At 40.4% G+C, this 19,096-nt stretch overlaps 1 long non-coding RNA gene across 1 annotated transcript in view; it reads left to right on the top strand.

Annotated features, from left to right (window-relative positions):
• LOC138061055 (uncharacterized) overlaps positions 1 to 19,096 on the top strand; it is a 96,520-nt gene that overhangs the window by 64,798 nt on the left and 12,626 nt on the right. Inside the window, exon 2 of the long non-coding RNA XR_011134663.1 lies at positions 18,965 to 19,031. This is a non-coding gene — a long non-coding RNA (uncharacterized lncRNA). The remainder of the gene's footprint in view (positions 1 to 18,964; positions 19,032 to 19,096) is intronic.

Raw genomic sequence — 19,096 nt, 5'->3', positions numbered from 1 at the left:
GGAGGGCTCCCATGGATTTCAGTACCCGCTGCACCATAATTTGATTCATATGCTCCACTTCTCACCTTCATGGGGTCTTAACACCTTATGGGATGGTAGAAATGGGGTCTCGTCAGATCACAGTCATCACTGAGTTTTGAGCCATGAGTCTGGGTATGTTTATGCCACACTGATTTTCGGTGAGCCAAGCGTGACCAGAAAAGAGAGAGTTACTCAGGGGAGGTTTGCGATCACCTCAGCTTCCTATGATCTGCAAGGTAGGAACTAGTTTTTTTCCTTTGAATGACCAGACCTTGAGAGTTTCCTGACCTATCCACACTTCCAAAGGAGATGTCCTTTGACTGTTGGGTAGTTGTTCATCCTTTGCATACAGCTTTTCTGCACTCTTTGAACTGTATGTGAACAGCTGGTTCAACTAAAATGATTTGAACCTCTTCTCAGAAAGACATTGTACATGCTTAGCTTTGAGCTCTTTCCCGTTGCCCTGTGTTCCCTTCATAAGGGGACAAACTGATGCTCTGTGAGTGAAAGCCTTATAGTCTCTTAAGTACCATGTGTTTATGCATAACTGCAAGCAATTTCTCCTCTGACTGTGCAATTTCCCTTGGTGATGTTTAAAGGAACATTTTTAATTCTATTTTTGAAGAGTTAGAAATAGCTCTCCAGAGCTTCCACTGCTGAATACTAATAACTTTTTATATTAGCATAAAAGTGTAGTTTTATCAAAGATCACAGTTTTAGAGGGAAATGGTAGTATTTGCATCTCAAGAGGCCAGGGGAAGCTGTTCATAGGTTTATGGAGGTCTTTGTCCTTTCTTTCAGCTTCCATAGCCATATTAATGTTAAATTAAATTAAATGCGCTAAAGGAGCGGTGGCAAGTGTTTGCTAATATGCATGCCAGCCTTATCAGAGGTTGTTACAGAACACTGTTTTTTTCCCAGATGCATGTAATTTTAGCACCTGCTCATCTTCAAACTTAAATTACTTTTTCCTAGATCTATTTATAACTAAAGCTGCTGATGGCTTTGATATTTTTACCCTAGCCCATATGGCTGCAAAGAAAACGCAGCGAGATGTACATAACGGAACAGAGGGCAAATAATTGCCTAGAAAACCCAGACTGCTGTTCAATATGTCTGGAAATAACACAGCAGCATGGAGAGCGCAATTGCATCATATTGGTTTTGTGTAGGAAAAGGGTTTGCAGTCAGTGACATGCCCCTCAAAATCAGCTTTCTTATTCATCATGTTTACCTCGAGTGTAGAGCCCACTGAATACATCCTACACTGATTCTGATGGGCCACTATATATCCCTCATCAACAAAACTGAAATAGTTGTGTCATAAAGGGACACTGAAAGCTGTACCTGCTGCGACCTCGTTCTGCCCCACGCTGCACAAGCGCAGCAAGTCCCCAGCTGAACCCAAGTAGGGCTGAATAGGGAAATACACATCTCCTGTTGTTCAACCCAGTCATTGTTTTCAGGAAACATTAACATCTCAGATCACACTGAAAAATACCTACACTTTTTTTTCACTGACTGCTCTTTGAAGGTTTCTTCTAGAAACATATTTTGCGCAGCGGGCTACAGAAGTCAGAGGACTTGCATGCGGAGGGGGAAGTGAGCTGAAGCTGCTGATGAGTTTGGAATATTTTAAGAAATACGTTTATTGCACAAGTACATTACAGATCTACTCCTAGTCTTAAATTAGCAGATAGACAGAACTGTTATGCCGCACTGCCTGAAGTTAGGCACAAAGTTATAGCAAGTGTTTTGTCTCTGTCATTGTAAGTATTTTATTAAACCGCTTTGGTTAAAGATGAATGTGACCAATACAGATGGAATGTCACCAAATACTGGATACTGCAGGATGCCTGGGACCCAAATGTGCTGATTTTTGTCCTTCTGCTTCTCTACCCCTCGATATTATTAAGTTTGGGAGATAAGTGAAAGTAAGACCACTAATAAAGCAACATTTTTGTCTTGTTCGCTTTCTCCTCCTGCAACAGGGGCACCTCATGTTAAGACACCTTTCTGTTTCCTTTCCAGTCCACAAGATTTCATTGTGAACTTAAATGAATTTGATCTGAGATCCTGTTACAAGGAAAGTTAAGAGGTTATTGTGCCTGCTGGCTGCCCATCACTGGTGGAGTTACTGCCTCCTAGCAGAACAGAAGATTATTTTCTCCTCCTTTGCTGGGCTCACATCCTAGTTGAAATAGGTGGCATTTAAAATTAACTACAGAGCTGTAAAACATGCTGGCACAGCAGTGGATACATTGCCTATTCTGCTGTCTTAGCCAGTAGCCTTTCGCTGGGGTGGGAATAGGAGCAGATAGCTGGATACAGCAATATCTCGTACCTCCACTGCTGAACTATCCAAAACCATGAGCTGGTCACACTGTTCTTCTGACCTGTGAATCTTTTGACTTGAACAAAAAGTATTCCGTTTCTAGTGCTTCTTGTCACAAATTTTTGTGAAGTAGCATAAAGTAGTAGGCTGAAGAGAGACGGTAAGGGAGAAATACTGCATTATAGTTTTCTCACTTGTCTGTTTTCCTGGTTTTTTTCCCCATATGCTGGAGTAATACACTTTTTCAGTGAAGAGCTACGCATTTAGAATTTGCAGTTGTTTGAAAGCAGAAACTGCTATGTAAATATCATGTATTACTGTTGTATCAATTCGTAACTAAAATCTGTATTTTTAGTCAAAATGAGTATTTTGAATTTTTATGAATGGAGTTTTAAGTGCCTTGTTCTGGAAAGCGCTCAAGCCATATGAGTTCAGCAGATGCTCTGGTGTGATATTACCCCTCTGGCAATATTTTCCTGAATTAAATGAAAGAAAAGCCAAGACTTTTTTCTACCCTTATCACCTTAGCTCCCCTTGCCACTGCTTTTTCTTTAAATATTGCATTCCGTGGATTCCCATATTTCAAGATCAATGAGAAAAAGGTCTATCACCAGCGCTTCTTCACTTTAAAAACGAGCAACTTCAAGCATATTCCTTAAAGTACCGTTCTATCCTTTCACTATTTTCCATTCTCTATTTTCTTTTTTACCTGGTACTTTTGGTACACAGTACAAAACATTTAGTTGTTTTTTGAGAGTTTTGAAAACATGGAAAAGTTTCTTCTCTCTATGGAAAAAATTACATTTTTGTTTTTTGCTCTTAGCTGTATGTCTCTTTGCTGCTTTTAGTCACTAATAATTGTACTTTCATTACTCTTTATTGTCAAATGCTGTGGTCAGTGATAACATTATTTGCTTCCTTGTATTAATATTTTAACATGATTCCATGAATCCTTCAAGTTGTTACAAATTCAATAGCTGCCACTATAATTTCATTTTCTTACGGTTTTGAACATTATAAATTCTCTGTTCTTAGCCAAATCCTGATCACACTGGCCTCAGTTCACACTGTACCAGTTTTAGGGACATATTCACCCTTGGCTTTATCGACTGGTCTTATAGAGAGAGGAAGAGGGATCTTCGGAGGGTAAGTCAACCTTTCCCAAGTTTTGACCCACCCCCTGGAAGTACCTATGTTGTTGGCTGTGTAGTAAGCCTAAACTGTCTGTGATCTCAGTACCTCAGGTCCTTAAAGCTGGGTAAATTCAGGCACCTGTGCCACACCTGTGCCAAGGTTTTTGTACCTGGGACTTTCAGTTTTCCTAGAATCAGCGGGCATATTGGTGAACGTTTTATATAGCTCTCAGTAGCTGACTTTTGGTCCACGTGGGTTGATCAGAGACTTTATCCCAGTAGCTGTAGTGTCTTGGAGCAGGCTTCAGTGGTCATAAGTCTAATAAAGACTAGCTTAGAATAAATTTGCTGGGTAGATAGCTTCTTCCTCAAAAGGTTCCACACCAGTTTTCTTTTTTTGGCGAAGGTTGGCGAAGGGTCCCTCGCCAATTGCTGCAGAAAAGGAGATGTTCCAGAGCAGTAGGGTTATTGTGCCTGTGGTAAGCCTCAACTTTTAGCATTTTCCTTCCTTCTGCCTTTTTTATTGTCCAGCAAGACCCCTTCTGAGAATAAGGATGATGTTTCAGTCTGAGCCTGTTTTCTGCTAAGACCTGCCACAAGCGTAACACTGCTGCGTATGATGGAATGACTCCTGCTCCCCAGAGAATGGAGTAAACCTATTCATATATTTCCTACAGGGCACTGATGTGTTCTAAAATGAACTTGAAATATTGACTTTAAAAGATTCCACTTCAACAGGTATGAACAGGTTCTTTTGCATTTGCCTTAAATATATTCCAGGTATCCATACAAGGTAGATTTAGTTTTGTTAAACTAACTTCTAATTTCTCTTAAAAACACTTTAGTATCATCTTGGTGTTTTATCTGGATAAATTCTATAAATGCTACTAAAACCTTGCTGTGGGGAAAAATAATTAGATTCCTTGGCTATTTTACAATTTTTACTCCTCACATAAGATCCTTTATCCACAGAAACATCTGGTCTCTTAAGAATTCAACAAGGAAAATTTCAGTGGAAGATAAATTTGTACCTTCAGCATCATAAGAGAGATTAATTTTATTTTTGTTAGCAGCACTCTTTAGTACCGATGAAAGTTGTCAGAGTGTCTGCACTTCAGAATGAAGGCCTGTATTTTATCAGCTTATCAGCGTACATGCAGTAATACTTTCAGTTTTTTGAAATGTCACTATATTTTCTTATGAATTACCATAGGCATTGACAGGCTTGATCTCCAGGGTTAGATGCTGAAGCATTAGGTGGGAGAGCGAGCGTCCGAATGCGACGATGTAATGTTAAGATGGGAGTAATTCCAGTGCAAATGGGGAAGGCTCCAAGTAATTCACCTGGAACCTGGACTCCTCTGAAGCGTGATTGCTTTCAGGCTGAGGCATATATTTTGTCCACTTATTTGCAGTGACCTGCGTGACAGTGTGCCTGCTAGCATTGCTTTTGCATGGATAGTCTGCAGCGATGAGTTGTCTGTGTACACGAGTCAAGCATGTGTGCACACAGGTACACATGGGTCATCTCACAACCCTCAAATGATGCTGTAGTATTCTGTGTCTGGTCTGGGCGCTCAGAAGCACCCCAAGGCCATTTGGGTGCCCTCAGCTATTGCGTTTCCAGGACCACAGCAGCAGTGCTGAACACTGGCATGAAGTGGAGCAACCACCCTATAATGTGTTCCCCTTGTCTATTTCACTGACTTGTCTTCTGGCTGTTGAAATTTTTTTTTACCAGAGATCTATTTATTTTTAGTGGGAAATATCCTTTGGTAAGCAACTCCTTTATGTACAGTTCAGATCTCCTTTCAATAAATTAATTTAAAAAATCTATGCATTTTACATTTTAGTTCTATGCAATAGACTTTAGCATTGCAATAGGAGAGCAGACTTATCTACTTTGTTTCCAATGTAAAATATTTCATTTAAAAAGGATGCTTGGAGAATATCCACTACCTTAATCAGTAACTTGGATGCTGTGAGATTCAGACAAGACTGATTACATCAAATTAGCACTCCTCTGATTAAATTAGAAAACTATTGTTTTGTGGGCTGGTGGCATGTCATGTCCGAGACCCTACTTCTGAGACAACAACTGTCCAAAAAACCAGTGTAAAATGAACATATAATATTACTATTTATTCAACAGAACAGCCTGTCTTAATTTAAAAAAAAAAAGAAAAGGATAGTGCTGTAAGCTAACAGAGCTATTCATTCCCTATTAAACCCGGTGCTAAAGAATAAAAGAAAAAAGAAAAGAAAAATTCTGAAAGTGGAACAGGATCTCCGATTATAAATAGCCATTTTATCCATGGAAGAGGAGCCTCCATGGCAGAGGGTTGATGGCATCCTTGCATTTGCACCTGTGCAGAACGATGTTTAGGAGCATCTAGTATGCTTGCAGGGGACTGCATGTACTGGCCCTCCTGGCTATAAATTCACTAAATCACTGAAAACCCAAATTCCTCCAGTGAAATAGAATATACTATACGCCAATAACACTTTAAGCTACCTCTTGATAGCCATTCAGCACGTCAAGCTCTTGTCACGGGATTGTATGTGCTCTCCCACCGTACTGCCCTCAGCAGAAAGGCTGTCTCGGCTGGCCAGTGGGCCAGGTGGGCCCAAGAGCAGAGGTAAAACAGTTGCTCGTGCACCAGAGAGCTCTCCTGCTCGCCACGAGAGGGGCAACCCTCCCCCCCCCCGCCGCCCGAGCTTTTTGCTGGCACACAGTGGAAATTTGAGAGAGAAGAGGACTCCAGCTGCAAATCAGCTGTACGTTAAGTCTTCCTGCGGGTAATGTTTAGGCATGTAACGTTCTTAGATGCACAAATAGTTTCAAGATTTCGGTGGCTTTTGGGGAGCGTGTGAGCAAATTTCAGTCGTTTGGTTCAAGACCAAAAGATTGTTCCAGAAAAGAAGCTGCTGATAAAGTTAGGGCTGCTAAGCTTGCCTAACGCTTTTAATGATTAAATCTTATTTCCTTTCCTTGCAGTTCTGCACAGCTCTGGTTTGGCTGAAACTTCACGTGTTCTGCTTAAATGTGTGAAGTTAAATATGGTTCTGTTGAGCTCAAGCTGTTTTTAGGCAACAGGGTTTTCTTCGTTCTCCCCTTTTGTCAGGTGTTTATGGAAACTCACGGCAGTTAATTCTGGGCAGGCAATCACAGATTTAAATAGTAGGCAGTACCTACAGGTGATCTGCTGGTCTCAGCCAGACAAAGTGCTACGAGAAGCAGCAGTAGTCTTTAACACGTTCTTTTCACCTGCACATACAGAAGGAAGCAGCAGCTTCGTATTACCTAGTTCTGTATCTCTCCTTGGTTGATAACAGTCTTTTCTTTGGCACTTGTACAAGCTGGTTTTCCAGCCTCTGGGATTTTTGCATAGAGACAGAGAGAGGAGGAGGCTCTGAATTTGGTCAGGTGCAGACATTACAGGGCAGGCTATTCACTCTCCTCCTTTTCATGGCTTGGCAGCTGCTTCTGGTCCCCGGCTGCCCCCGCAGTGGAGCAGGTGGCCACACATAGCCCAGCTTTTCAGTGGGGGGGCAGGGGATGGTTGGTGTTTCTGCCCCTGCTATGCTACTGCCTGTCCTAAGAGGCCTGGATATCTCAGGCCTCTTCACCCCGGGGGTTTGCTCTCAAGGGCTGTTTGCACGTCATTAACTGAGCTTCTTATGAACAAGAAACTCCGCAGCAACTTTTAACAGCTGCCTAGTTTTTGAAGGAGGGGAGGGTGAGGAGAGAAAATAAGCGTGGCATGATAGGCCTGGGATGACAGCAGTCCAGCACATCTTCCACTTCTTAAAGCAGATTGCTGGTTTCCTGGTGTGTTCTCAATGTTATGTTTTCCTGCTGCCTCAGCTGCCGTGTCACTGTGCCATCAGGCTGTCTGTCATACAGCTTGCTTCTGACTGCTACTCGTAACTTCTCTTATGTATGCATTTTTTTGTTCGTTTCAAGTCTATTTTTAGTTGTTGGGGTTTTTTTAAGAGGTTTTCCTGGCACCTGCTACACTGAATCTTCATTTCTTTGTCAGCCTCAGGTCCTGGAACTGCCTGTGCTGAATAGAGCCTTAAACGCTTTCTGATTTTTCTTTTCTCCCTCATAAAACATAAGAGTGATCACAGCAGACTGTGACACACAGAAATAGCTGGAAAGAGTTTAAGTGCTGGTTTTGGAACCGCATGTAAAGCCTAACACAGAATGCTAAGTGTCAGCAGGGTTTCCCAGATTTGCAAACAGTAGGATTTCCAGGAGGAAAAAGATCTAATGCCTGTATGAGAGCTATTGCAAAGATCTTGCAGGCTGTAGAAAGAGCTTTCAGAGTAACTTTCAAGGAATCCAGAGTATATAAAATAGATAGATTCTTTAAGGAAAAGATACGCACCAAGTGAATGGTTCCACGTTGCCGTTAGTTGTTAGGCTGGCATTAAAGAATCACTTCACCAGTTGCGTAGCGCGATGATTAACTACTCTAAAACAACTGTTAAATAGAATTTGGTGAAAAAGCACACACATTCTCAAAAAAAATCTGTCCCCCTCTTGCTTTTTGTACAGGAGGCGCATTAATGTTTAAATGATGGTTTAGGCTTGTAATACTGTGGCACTTAGTTGAAAGGATGCCGCATACAGGTCACTTTTCATGTTTGCTCTTAGCTATGTTAGTCATGCTAGGATTGCATAGTGTGTATATACAACTAATACAGTTGTGAAAGGGGCACTCCTTTTCATCAGGCTTTGAATCAACTCTTCCCAAGACAAATTACATGCTCAAAGGCAGCCCTTGTAGTCCTGCATCCTTGTGAACACAATGGCATAACTTACAAATGGTAACACACACAAATTATTTATGCAACAGTATGTGTTTATGCAATGGTCTGATTTTAATAAAGTAGGACAGACTGCTAACTTCCTAGAAACAAATGAATAACAGAGTGGAAAATACCGAGGATACTTGACGTGAATACTGTTTGCATACCAACATACTGCATCTTTGATAACTCCTGTTTCTCCTTCTTTTAAAGGTCTTGATAGTAAATTTCAGTGTTTTGAGCAACTATGATATACAAAATATTTCATTCTATCTACATGCTTATTTCCATAGCAAAAAGGTAAACTTTTTGTAAGGACTAACATGTGGATGCTGTGTCCAGTTTCCAGTGGCAGATCTGCTGTAGTCATGATGATCTAAGGAATTCATGTAGCTGAGTTGTGAAGGTAGAGCTGATCTCTTTTAATAGACTAACAAGTGTAAAGTATTTTGGAAATAACAGGCAAGCTATCAGGTGTACAAGTTGCTCTTCAGATCTGAAAAGGTAAAGGCAAATTTCAAAGCCAAAAAACCATGTTGAGAACAATGTCTCTGAGTTCAACTAGGTATGCTTATCAGTTGTCTGAAAGAGAGAAGTAGCTGATACCTGGAGAGTATGAAGGGAAAGGGAAAGGAGATAAAGTGGTTAGCTCTATGGAAAAGACGGAGCCATGATTTCATACATCCAGTACAGTTATGATTTATCATTCATTGGACTGAAAGATCAGAATATAGAATGACAGTTCTGTGTTCCCTTCCTGGTAAGTGGAGACATTTTTATCTGTATGACTTTATACTGATTTGAAATGGCTGGTCAGACTAATCTGTACAGATACCATGAGGGCACCTGGGGCAAGGGATGAAGTATGTTACATTCCCAGAAATGCAGAGGTAGCATCCAGGAACGTTGATGGTTCTGTTGGAGAGAGATTTTACTGTGGCAGCAGTGGAGATATGGTGACAAGTTATACACTTCTTGGTCAGGTTTGATCCAGATTCACTTTACGTATTTGGAGTTCTCCTTTCAAAATAGACTTATCCGCTCATCTGCCAGGGATAGGGAGGCATTTGAACTAAGATGGTTGATTCTAAGAGGATTTATTTCAAGAAAGTGTACACTGCAATTTTCAGTGACTTTTCTATATAGGAACTAGATGAATCGCATGGAAGAAACATGGGGCTGGAACAAGAGGTTTTACAGAAGTCCTTTCACAGGGTTTGGGTGCTTCTTTCAAAATCTGACTTAATGCCTTAGATGAGCGTCCTGCTGTGTAAACATCCTCTTTGGTTGCAGAGGGGGTATATTCTTCTCAGTGAACATACTGGTATCTGAAGGCATAAGTTGTGTAAAAAACCTTTTTTTTGGAATGTTTCAGAAGATTGCTGTTTTTTACAGGATAGATATGCATATCTGTGGGGTTATATTATTTTAGCATATATTGTTCCTTCTAAGCTACCATTTTGGTGGCTGGTCATGCTACATGGGAAACTGATGTTGACAGGGGAGTATTGTAGAATCTGTTTTATCGGAAGATGGTAGGAATCAGTGATAGAAGCCAGGTTGTCTGGGAAGATACTTGAAACATCGTCTACATGTCTTCGGTTTGCTGGAATAGTGATGTAAACCTTGTTCCCCAAAGCAGGTGATGAAAAGGTTGCCATGTTTTGGGGCTATCTTTGCAATCATTGCTGTGTCTTACTACGTGCAGTTCCATTTTCTTCAGAGTGTCTGCCAGAGAAAAGCACAATTGGACCAGTGCTCTCTGGGAAGAGGGTGCAGCAATACAGTGATCATGAAATTTACTTTCATTTGGAGAAAATGTCTACGCATCAGTTTGCATTCAGATAGCGACTGACAGTGATGATGGATGGCAGTTGGGGATTAGCAAATGTTATGAGCTGTTATTAGTTTCTCTTACTTTTTTAATCTTATGCCCGTGGCAGAACTTTCTGACAAAAGAACGAACGCTCATATTTAACATGATCATAGCATTTAGCGTAATAGCTCAAAAGCATGTATCAACTTGTTCATGTGCAGCTGAAAAAGCTCACATAAGATGTAGCTCAAAAATATTTCAAAGACATGTTTGAAAATCTTGAAATTACTTTTTTTTCCTACCTATCTTAAAATATATATTATGTACCCATTAAAGTTAGTCATACAGGGAAGAACAGTTGCTGGAACAAGCAGACAATCAGAACATAACGTTCAGTCCCATTCATCTTCAGTTATGAGCTGCAAGAAAAATAAATGCAAATAGGGAAGAAATGTATGTAGGCAGAGATAAAGCAAAGTAAAATCACACTTAACGCAAAAAAAGCTCTATTTGACTTATTCACAAAATGCCACCTGTGAAAAACATTCTCTGCTTGGGTTTCTGAATCCTTTGACATTTGATTAAAGCTGAAATTAAGCAGCCTTCATTAGAACTTCAGGAAAATGAATTATGCTTAATAAATGTATAGCATGTGTACCTGATATGAATGCCAGCACTGTACACCCTGCTATTAACATCCAATTATGTTGATGAATAGCAACTTAAACTGTAATTTCTTAGAGCTATAAATTTTTAGTTCTAATATCCTACCACTTATATGTTTGCTGTGGCTGAAAACCAAGGTAGTAATGTGACAACAACAGCTTAGTACCAAATCTCCACGTTACTGGAAAAGCCGCAGTGACTTTGGGATTCAGTAAGAACAGGAAAAATGGTGGAAGGAAAGAGGAAAGCAAAAAGCATAAGGCAACTTGTTTTAGAGACCCTCATGGACTGAGTGAATACTCTGAGTAAAGCTGTTTGTGGTGTGGCAAGCACTTCAGATGGATAAATTCTGGCAAGACTGTTATACAGCTGGAAATACTTGGTTCCAAGATGTTTTTTTGTGTGCTTGCTTGCCAGATAGCATTGATTTAGGTTTCATCTTCATAATATATTTTTATGCTGAGTTTTGAATAAAGGCAAGAGGAAAATGAAAATATATTGGCTTTGATTTACGTCTTTACCAAAACGACTCCTATCGTCTCCTGGGAGTACTCCTCTCTATCTAGAATGGCAGAGCAAACTCACAAAAGATCAAGTGACCTGAATCAAGGCATTCACAACTCTTTCGAGTTTCTCTAGGATTTTCACCAGGAGCATCCCATGCCTATTTAGCAAACACTTTCAGATCTGTTGACGAGAGGACAGAGGCTTCCAGTGAAACTATCAAAGTACAGCTGCTTCTTTCTGCTGCAATTAGGGAACCAAAAGTTGTGTGTCTGAGGAGTGGCTTCAGCCTTGCTGAGTCAGTGTCATAATCTGAGGTAAGAGGTGGCCCCGCAGAAGGACGGTTAGAGAGGTTGGCTCATTTTTTCTCATTCCTTCACCACCTTCCCTTTGTAAATGTGGTGATGAATATGCCTTGAACCTTATCAGTTGAGAAGTAGATAGCATATTGCTGGGAAAAGTAGTTGGCTGGCCCCAAGATGAAGTGACTTACTGCCTTGCATTTCTTTGAGCAAGTGGGAATCTTTGGCTGGCAACTCTGCTGTTGGAAATTAGATCTGGGCTACAGAGAATGTGATGATGAACAGCATCCCTGTTTTGTGAATTTCGCTGAAGTCCTGGCATTTTTTTTTTTAATTGCACCAAAAGTACTGCTGCTTTTGTGAGTAAATGTGTGCTGACTGAAGCTATGTATTTCGTCAAATAAGTTTAACTACTCCCTGAAACGTGTTGCTCTGTCCTGTGTGTGGCACGTGCTGGAAACTCACAGAGTGTATATTGACTGGAATGTAATTTGGCTGCGTATTACCTTCTCCTGTATAGTCATAACCAAGACTTAACTGGATCAAAATCTGAGGGCAGGTAAGAGGGAAAGGTGTTGTCCCTTGATACTCTGAAAATCAATGCTACTACTTGCTGTAGTAAAGGAATCACAGTTAAGCCTAGTAACCCATCGATTTATGGCTAAAAATAAACAACTGCAGACAGATAGCATAGCAAAATTAATTTTTTTAAAAAGAATTGCTACAGAAAGGGGATATTTTCCTAAGAAATCAGACAATTTTTATTGTTCTAGATGATTTTTTCATAACAAAAGGTAGATTATTTTAGTAGCCGTTACTAATATTAAGTACAAAAATGGATTTGTAGTAGACAGTTACTTCCTTTTAATAACGTTCTGTAAAGCATTCTGAACAATGCGGAGATAATGAGACCGTTTCTGAGTTGCAAATGAATCTGTTTCGATAGTTGTTCAGCTGGAGAGGTAGAACGTCTCATGTACTGCTTTAGAATTCAGATTATATGAGCTAATAACGTTCTTCCAGCTAAACTGGGAAGAACAACCTTGCTGTCTTAACACTTCTGCTAACTCCTTCCTTTCTGTCTAAAAATGTAGGAAGGTCTGCCTTACGGTGCCCTTCTAAGTCTTTGTTTAATCTTAATGGGTTTCTCCGTTAGAGATTTATGCCAGGAAGGTATTATCATGGATCTTGGCGTTATACTGCAAAGGAGGCAAACACAGCACTTGCATACAGTAGTATATTGAGAAGAAAGAGAAGTTCTTCTATTTTTTTGGACAATATATGTGAAGCACAGTATAACACTGTAATCAGGCCTCAGACTGATCAGCAGCTGTGATTCAGAGGACTTCCTGTTTGATTTCACACCTGCCTGAGTTGTCTTTTGACTTAAAGAAGCCCTGCCAGTGAATCACTGCGGTTTCTGTCATGAATCTGAGTACTGGGTGAATTTGCATTTAGTCCTAGCTAAGTGCATTGGGATCTCAGGTCTCAATTAAAAATGACCTAGCTCTGATAGGTCTAGACACAGCTTAGAAACACCAAACCTAAAGCTATGAGCAAAAGAACTAAAGCAGCAAAACAGGAAATAAGTAATTTCTTTTCTTTTTCTTTGTTATTTTCCTTGATGGCAATTTTTGGAGGCCACTTGCTGCTATTATGAAGGTTTTTAGCAACTCTAAAGTGATTCTTAGCTTTAATGGCTCATTTCTTTCTGATTTCAGATCACAGTCACATAAAATGGGAGTGTTTTAACATCTTGGATCGATCCCTGTTGGCAACCCTTTACAAAAAAAGTGCTAGAATAAAGCATCAGATGGAACAGTGGGGGAATAAATGATACAGTTGCTGAAACAATTGTGGTTCTGCAATTCCAAATAATTTGGCCGAATGGATAGGCTTTGTTTCATTTTGCCAACACAGGAATTAACTTTTTCGTTATTCTCCTGCCCTCAGAAGAAGCACCCCCTCCTCTCCTCTCTTGAATTATCTGCTGTAGCAGCTGTTAGTGAGAACTATGAGTGTGTGGCACACCAAGCGGTCCCGCAGATGTTCTGACTTTCTCCACTGAGGACAGATACTGCAGGGGTAGTCGTTAGGGTAGTCATAGTGCATTTGTACATCTAAGACATTTCAAAAGTCAGTGAAAGCTTTTGACATCTTTATTCTTGTAGAAGGTTACTTAGCCTATCCTACTGTCTCTAATAACATAGTGACTTGGGGAAGGGATGAGGGTATTGCTCTAGTATGCCAGGATTTTTTTTTTTTTTCCTGCAGCTGGAAGTCGAAATGCTCCTCTTTATCCTCAGAAGGATACTTTACTCAGAAGTAAAGCGTGGTGTGTGCGCCCTTCCTTGTAACTGAGTAACTTTTCCCAGGTTTTTGGCCTGCTTGTAAAAATGCAGAGCTCCTTGTTATCACTAAGACTTTGTTCTTCACAGCTATTTGCTTTCTCCTTCATTGTGACCCTTATGCTTTCTCTTCTTAAATGGTATAATGGTTTTGCTTGAGTGCCCTTGGTGGTATGTGTATTCTTTTAGTTGCGCGAATAGCAAAAGCCACTTTCAATTTAGTACCCAGCCTAGCGGAATGCCAAGCAGGCAGGTCCCCCAAAGCTGACTTCCAGTGAAGAATAAAGGTGTAGGAAGGGGGAGATATAACCGAGATAACTGTTGCAGGGCAAATGAGGAACAAAGAAGTGACAGCAACCCCTTTGCTCTACAAAAGATTTTAAAATGAGGACAAGAAGAGAGATTTCCAGAAAGGTGGTCTTGGGTTTCAAAGCACTTGCACAATTAAGAACTTTCTAGGGGAACTATCTTCTTCTTGCAGTTTGATAACGCTTTTTGAAATCTATATTTGAAATACTTCCTCAGGAGGCTGACAAGACATTATGCATGATTTTTATTAGCCACAAAATTCTTTCTCATTTTTCTCCCAGGGGTGAGATCTTAAAGTTACATGGTGGTTTTAGATTTTTATTTTGAAGCCTTATACTTTTATCTGAAACTGAAAAGACCTTTGTCATAAATTAAAGAGACAAATAAGCTCTTTGTAAATGACTATAATTATGTTCCCAGCACTGTACAGAGACAGCATTTATGAATGCTTTGTGGGTTAAGTAGGCTGCCATGCTTGCTCCTTTCAAGAACAGTTACTTTAGAGTAAAGCTTTAAGTTTACTTTTTAACAACAAACCTCTGTTTCTGTAAATGTCTGTAGCTGTGAACAGTTGCAACTAGTGTCATGGTCTTCGGCTAACAGGGCTACAACCTTCTGTCTTATTAAATCAACAAAATGTTTATTGTTATCCGCATGATTCTCCAATTAGCTTTCAGTTAACTGTGCCATTGCTCTTCGCTTTCCAGGGTCAGAGGCAGCAACGAGGTCTATTTCTATGCTTGAAAATCTGTCTGGTGTCCTTTGAGACTGCTCATCCTATCTCAGGCTTGTCTCTGGCAGCCAGTGTTTTCAGTGCCATTAGCTACCACTTTATTCTGTTTAGATGTTCTGGATACAGTCTTCCTCTGCTCATATTTATTACAGTTAACGGAAAGAAATGGAAGCTGAAAGCCCTTGGCTAAAACTTGTTCATTTTTCTTCCCCCACTGTTGTTTCCCCCTCCAAGTAACTCTATTTGAAGTAGTGCTGCTTTCCAGTAATAGTCGTGAGTAAAGATCAGCATGCATGTCCTTCTGCTATAACATACTGTTAAAGGAACAGTTTTTTTCACTGGTGGGAGTACACTGTGTCTCAACATCTTCTCTGATGTCTGAACAATAGCCTGGTCCTAAAATGCCAACAGTGGGTCCTGAATTTTTTGCAGTAAAAATAATTTTCATGATTTCATGCTGTACTACTTGGACTGAGTGCGAGATCTTCTGTTGCAATGTATTAAAACACACCGAAACCAAGCTGCCCATGTCAGGCTTGCCGGCTGTCATGGTGCAGGCAGCAGTGAATTACTCAGGGGTTAAAAGATGGGCAGCAAGGTACAGGAACGGAAATGAACCATGCTTTTTATAATGAGAAGTCTCTCTTAGCATATAAGCAAAGAAAACTTGTGGGTTTTTTTCCTAAATGTCTTGACTTGAGTTCAAGGGAAGCAACATGAGCAGTGTTACGGCACCGTCTCTGTCATGGCTGTTTTGATCCTTAAGGTGGCATAGCTATTTAGAGAAGAAGTGCTGAGCAAAAACAACTCTACACCTCAAGGCAAAAAGGCTGAGTTAAGGTCTCTGGCTGTAGTTTTTGCTTCTACTTGGGATAAAACCAGAAACATTAAGTGGGGTGAGGGTATACAGGTCGGGCAGGTCAAGTTAAAATGAGGTTCCAGCTCTGTGTAAGACTTGCAGAAGCTGTTGCCCAGAACAGTACCTGTCTGTTGCCATCAGAGAGCCCAGAAAGTTTTTGACCAAGTCAGAGTGACTTATCCTTTTGGATGTGAAAGATGATGTATAAATATTCTTTGTGCAAATGGGAATTTCACAGCCACCACTTTGTAATTTGGATCTGTATTTAACCTCTAGTATTTAATGTAAAATATGGTAGCTATTCTTGCAAAGATCTTCAAGAGCTTAGTTGTCGCAGCGCTTACTTGAACAAGGGCCTATATGCTTAAAAGCTACTTGGTTTTCCTGATTTGGATTTTCCTCTCTGCCACTATATTGCCTGGTTTAACAAAAGATAGTCTCTCTCCCTCTCTCCCTCTCTCCCTCTCTCCCTCTCTCCCTCTCTCCCTCTCTCCCTCTCTCCCTCTCTCCCTCTCTCCCTCTCTCCCTCTCTCTCTCTCTGTCTTTCTCTTTCTCTCTCTCTCTCCATATGTTGCCTATTCTGACACATGGCCCATCCCAGGTATAACAGCGTTCCTGCTCATTCTGAAGAGAGAATTGTACTGCCGGTGTGAATCAGGCCACTGGCCAAGCTACAAGCTTTCTATTCAAATTATTATTATTTTTTTTAATCTGAGTATTTCCTATGACTTGAAAAAAAACTTGCTATAAATTTGTCCAATTGCCTGCATGCTTCTGTAAAAGCAATCTGAAAGAGTGGTGCTTTAGCACTATTTGGTAAAGTCCAAGTGCTGTAAATTGCAGCTTTACTGCAGGTACAGTTTTGATTAAAACATAATGCTGTGACATTTTATGCAGTTCTTCAAAAGGGGCAGGGAGAGAGAAATGAACTGAAAAACCATGGTTTGCAAAGACACTTGACTAAACGGTAAGTGCGCTGTACGTATTAGTGTGGCTATTAAGGGGGATAGTGACCTCAGTGGTATGAGGTTCCCCCCCCCCGGCCTTTGCCTTGGTGAAGTCAGGATCGGCAGAAGATACCAAATTACCATAATTTGAAACCTGATATGTGCTACTCGGGGAAGGCATCTCCCAGCAGCCAGAGGAGTATCTGATCTGTTAGCACCGTATTGCTTGAGCTGTAATAAGTCAGACTGCAGAAAGCAGTTCTCCAGCCTCATTCAGAGTGTCTGAGTAGTCTTTCTGCTGGGACTGACAAGTGAGAAATGTTGGATGCTCTAAAAGTGAGCTGAGGCCACCAATTCTTCCCATATGTCACTGAGCAGCTGCCAGAAGTTAATGACTTTTAGTCAGTGCTGATCTGAGCTTGTTTTATAATGAGCAAGTAGTGACAAGCTACCTATCTCATTAATCCCAGAGCTATGAAAAGCCTTTTTAGTTGTCTTAGAATTATTCTATACCTTTAATTGGAACATTTTACTGTTTGCTGAAGGCTGAAGGATGTTTGTTAATCAAACTCCTGTGCAGTGTAGGTTGTTGTTTTAGTGTCATACTTTCCTTACTATAGGTAAGGAAATACTCCTTATCTTTGGTCAGTGATTTTGGATGACTCAGGATGACATGTCCTTCCAGTTCTTAGTTTTAGAAAGGAAACTAAAACAGTTTTCAGTTAAAATACAAAGAAAGGGGCCGTGCACGTTAGCAGTTCCCAGCCTTTGAGTGTGATCCTGGGAGGTAAATCACTGAGGAAGTCCAGCTTTTTCCTGCCTGATCAGTCAAACTTAAGGGCAGCGTGACATAAACTCTTCTTAGCTTGCTGCATGCAAAATGGCAGATTGGTCCATTTAGTAGTCCGGTCACGTGGGTGTTTTGCTTCCCCTGCTCGGAAGCCCTGCTCTGAGCTACTTGTTTGCCCTCAGCAGCAGTGCCAGCAGTCTGGTTCTTCCCCGGGAGAGGGACAGGGCACTACCGCTTTCGTAGTCATTCCCTTCAGCCTTCGCGCCGCAGTCAGCCTTCGCTCATTTATGCTGATGGGCCAGGCCTCTTTCATAGTCTAGTGTAAGTTTGGCCTGAAATAGAAAATGAATGATTAGTTGGTGCATTTCAGGACGGTGGTTTTATTCTCTGTATAAGTCCAAAAGAAAACTTTCCCGTCATTTAATTCACACATGCTTGCAAACTTTGCTTTGTGAAAGAGGCGTAGATAACAACACAAACTATGCAACTGCGCGTCAGCGGGAGCTGAAACGCCCATAGCCTGTATCACTTGTAGGGCTGTCCCTCCTTGCCCCTCCTGGCTCCTACCAACTTTTTTTTAATTGCTTTCTCATCCAGTTAATTGAGATTGCTTTCAGACATCGTGTTAGTAGTTGAACTTCAGTGCTCCCAGCTAAACCTTTTTAGCTCGTGTTGTACTTCTGTAATAAATGGGTCAAAACAGTTCACTGGAGAGGAGTTAGTTTCCTACATCTATTATTAATAGCTGACATTACTGAACATTTTAAGACAATCTATTACTTACTTTTCCTCTCTCTTTCTTTCTCTCTCTTCCTTTTTCTCTCTCCCCTTTCCTCCCTCTCTCTCTTTCTCTATTACACCATCAAAACGAAATTCCTCAATTTAAGCTGTCTAGAAAATCTTTTAAATATTTTCTGCATTTTGTAAGCTTTTAGAGACACATAATCGTGCTTACTCTATATGCCCATCTCTCATGGACTCAATTGCTGTGTAGATATTGCTATTGTAAAATATATTTTGGAAAAATGAAAAACATTTAACTGGATTGTAGACTTTGACTCATGTTTGTCAATGTAAGTGCCTATATTTAATTCTTTAATTACAGTCCTGGAATCTCTTTTTTTTTTTTGTTACTGCTGTGAATTAAAGAATAATTTTAGACTGAGCATGTGATTTGTAGCTTTGAGTAGTGTAACCTGATTTTTTAAAATCAGTTTCAGCTGTCTGACATATAAATTGTAGGTCTACTTCTTGAATGTTTGGAATTTTTTAAAGTTCTTAAGTTTATTTTTCTCTTTTCTACTAAGAAAAACAAAGGCCAATTTATCTGATTATTCATGCTTTCTTCCTTGCCTTGTTTTTTCTCTGGTGACCAAAATGAAGGAAGGAGATCAAAGGCTGAAGATTTCTCTCTCTAATTTTGTCAGGAAATTCTGCACCTCAAAATCAGGTTATTGTTATTCTTATTTTTTAAAATTGTCAAGCAGCTAGAATTCAGTCATGTAGATGTGTTTG

The sequence above is a fragment of the Struthio camelus genome, chromosome 1, assembly GCF_040807025.1.
Source record: "Struthio camelus isolate bStrCam1 chromosome 1, bStrCam1.hap1, whole genome shotgun sequence".
In the NCBI taxonomy this organism is placed as follows: Eukaryota; Metazoa; Chordata; class Aves; order Struthioniformes; family Struthionidae; genus Struthio; species Struthio camelus.
The sequence above is the reverse complement of the archived record's forward strand: the minus strand, read 5'-3'. Positions and strand labels throughout refer to the sequence as shown.